The sequence below is a fragment of the Schistocerca gregaria genome, chromosome 5, assembly GCF_023897955.1.
Source record: "Schistocerca gregaria isolate iqSchGreg1 chromosome 5, iqSchGreg1.2, whole genome shotgun sequence".
NCBI lineage: Eukaryota > Metazoa > Arthropoda > Insecta > Orthoptera > Acrididae > Schistocerca > Schistocerca gregaria.
Window position 1 is genome coordinate 648,171,691 of NC_064924.1, and position 3,651 is coordinate 648,175,341.

The 3,651-nt window shown below is 43.2% G+C and overlaps 1 long non-coding RNA gene across 1 annotated transcript in view; it reads left to right on the forward strand.

Moving 5' to 3' along the window:
• The first annotated feature begins 480 nt into the window (after nucleotides 1-480).
• Nucleotides 481-3,651, forward strand: part of LOC126272416 (uncharacterized) — a 24,846-nt gene continuing 21,675 nt past the window's right edge. Inside the window, exon 1 of the long non-coding RNA XR_007549220.1 lies at nucleotides 481-523. This is a non-coding gene — a long non-coding RNA (uncharacterized LOC126272416). The remainder of the gene's footprint in view (nucleotides 524-3,651) is intronic.

A 3,651-nucleotide genomic window follows, 5' to 3' on the forward strand; every position in this document is an offset into this window, starting at 1 on the left:
GGTAAGATATAGTTTGGCAAGACCGAAGATAAGCAGTAGAATTTCTCGCCCAGAGAGTTCAGGTAATTTTGCTGGAAAGGAATCTCACGATAGCTTACCATGAACAGCAACAAAACGGTACGTACAATATTGTCGACGTATTGCAGTGCTGTAACTGTGCCACGGATGAAAACCAAAGGAGTCCTGCTATGAAGAGAAATTGTACGTAGCCTGTTTATGTGTCTGTATGTTGGCAGCGCCATAGACTGCATTAATATGTCTGACAGCGCTGTGCGCTCTTTGTAAGAGTTTCTGTGGCTGGTCGGACTAGCAGTTGGACGTGAATATCCAGCGGTGATGGAGGTTGGAAGTTAATACATTAGTTAGCCGTGATGGAGATTAGAGGTTTGAAGTTTTAGCGCCAGTGGACGGTGTGGACACGTCAGTCACGGAAATGTAATATTGTTGATGATTATATGTTCATTTGGAACTGGATGTCATAGATGATTTTATAATTTTTTGAACTAGATATCACATTATTAAGGTAAAGATTGCTAAATACATAGTTTGTTCAGCAACAAAATCTTTCGGTTGCCAATCATGCCTATTAGTAGTTAGAGCCTACGGTAGTTAGAATTGAGTTGTGGTAAAAATAGCTGTTTTAAAGAGCTCGCCGCATCGCGTAGTGTAAAGCAGTTGCCCTCCGTTTCCGGCGGTGGCGCAGCCGTGGCAATCGCAGCTTTGGTGTCTCCCTCTGGTGGGAGAGGTTGCCTGTTCACGTGCATTTAAGGGGCGCTATGAGCTGGGTTACTCTCTCGTCCCCAGCTTGCTAGCCTGTTTCTCGTCCGCATTTGTTAGGCAGTTAGTGTCTGTCTGTCGTTCGGAGTGCTAGTATGTCTGTCGTTCGGATCAACCATTAAAGCCGGCAAAATGAGAGTCTTTCCACTCCGCCAGTAAGAGAACTCAGCGAGTGATCGCCCGGTCGGGGCTTAGTTCCTGCATCTGAGTCTGCGCGTTAGGCCGCCAGTCTGCTCGAGTTTGCTCAGGCAATGGTCATTGGCGGTTGGATCGATCGGTTGGTCGGTCGCGCACTGAGACACAAGATGACATATGCGTCATGGGCGTCGGCGCATGTGAGGTCGCCACGTGAATCCAGTGGGCTGCGGCGTACAGCGAGGGGTAGTGACTTCGCGGTCGACACGAGAGCAACAGGAGTCAAACCACGAAATCAGTCTGGCTCGTGCGAGATGCAACGCCATGAGACAGGAGATGGGCGCGACGTCCTGCTTCCGTTGAAGCGGCTGGCAACGGACGGTTCGGGAGAGCAATTTGGGGCTGTTGCATCAGTTCTTCTCGAGAAATCGGAGTTTATTAGAAGTTAAGTTGTTTGATCTACTCTTGTTAAATTCTACTTGTTTCCTTGGAGAGGTCACCAGCCGTTTTGTTTCTGGGTCGTTCCACCATTCTCCGCCATTTGCACACCCGCGGGAAGGTAGTTGTTTATAAATTGACGAATTTATTGCTTGGAGTGTAACGGCCTAGTACCTTAAATATGTTTTGACCTTTGGAAACTTTGATATTGTTGCCTATGATCTTGAGAGGTGGTATCTGTGTACTGCAGAGCATCTTAACTAACGTTTGGCCAACCTTGTAGAATTTTAAATAAGATCGCATTTCACGGGCTTTTATTTAAATGATCATTTTAATACATAAAGGTGCCATCCTTTCATGCTAAGACTTTTCTTAGAAGTTAAAATCAAGTTGCACCGTCAGTGGCAAGGTTAATATTTTAATTGTTAGTGTTTTGTAACTTTTCCATCGCTCCTACGGGGGTTCATAGTTTGTGAGCTTGTGTAAATTGTTAAAACTCTTACTTTAAAGTAATCTGGTGTGTTGCAGATTTGCACCAGTATAGTCTTTCAGAGGCTGTTGTGAGCGGTTGTAACTACTGCCGTGCCAAAAGGGAGCGGGAAGGTTCTCTTCCCGAAATCTCATACAGTCCAAACTTGTTTCTTTTTCTTTCTGCCTCTGAATAAATTGTAATTTTGATATTTAGGGGGTGCTCTTTGATTATAATACTAAATGTGTCTTTTTAAAAAAATGCTTTTAGGCACTATTAAAGTGAATAAAATTCTCATTTGTTGAAAGGAATTTCGGTTATGATTTCATCAGTTACTCCCTGGTAACTACTTCCATGCTTACATAGTGTGATTAAATGTGTTAATGTTCTTGATGAATCGCTAGTAAATAAAGTAAATTCTTCAGAATATTCTTTTAAAATAGATCACAGTTCAAGAATCTTTCATTTAGCTGGCTGTATTGGTGCTTACTGTGTCGCTGTAGTTCGTGTAATGAAGATTTTTGTAAGGAAACTGTCTTATGTAGTGTACAGGTTATTGTTAGTATTTTTATCTAATTCAGGCCCATTGTTTTGCGTTAATTACTCGATCAGTCAGATTGCGTTTGACTTGTATTTGTCATGTATTATTCTGTAGGTCAAAAATGAAACGATAAAGATACGAAAGCAGCCAGTACCAATAATTTCAGTCAGCAGTTTCAGCATTAAATTTAAAAATTTCTCCTTCCCAGTTATTGCAATTTAAGTAAAAATTTTACTAAAGAAGTTACGAAATGATATGCCAGACCATCGCTTCCTGCTGTCCGGATGTATGGCGGGCGACAACCAGGTTATTCCGGCGCCTCTGCAGACACGAATTGGCTCTGGAATCTCTTTCACTGGAGTATAATCGTCTTCATTGATGAGTTCCACTTCGAACTGAACACCAATGACCGACGAAGCCCTGTCTGCAGACGCTCCGCATGAAAGAGGGCCACCAGCCTGGCTGTTACCGCCATACAGCCCGACAACCATCAATGATGGACTGGTGTTCCATTTCTTTAGACCAGCCGGTGTGGCCGAGCGGTTCTAGGCGCTTCAACCTGGAACCGCGTGACTGCTACGGTCGCAGGTTCGAATCCTGCCTCGGGCATATATGTATGTGTGTGATGTCCTTATGTTAATTATCTTGAAGTAGTTCTAAGCTCTACGGGACTGATGACCTCATGTGTTAAGTCCCATAGTGCTCAGAGCCATTTGAACCATTTCATTACTAGCAGGACCCCTTTGGTGGTCGTTTGCGGCAGTCTTACATCATAATCGCGTGTCGGCGATATTCTGTGCACCGTGTTGTTGCCGTTGATGGGAAGATATCCTGGGCTCACATATCAGCAAGGTAACGGCCGGCCGTGCACAGCTTGTCTTCCTCGTTCCCAATCCTCCCTGTGGCCAGTAAGGCTCTCGAATATCACACGAGCTGCGAACATTTTGGTCATTATTGGCAGGAATATCCGACCGTTTCGGGATTTTGAGGATCTATGTCGCCATTTGCACAGAATGTGGCACGATATCTCTCAGGAGACTGTAACGTCGTTGGCATTCGTTACGTAATATACAAAAAATTATATCTATATGGTATATATTTTTATTTTTAATTTATCAGCATGATTCTCTCTTTCAGGGATATTGTATTTTATTATCACTTTTACTTACGTGCATAAGTAAACACGAAACATGTTCTTAAAGGGCCTCGGCTATTCATGTACCAACTTTAGATTTTGAACGTGATGATTAAAATATAGTTGCCGTTAACTGAATTGAATGTAATTTTGTTA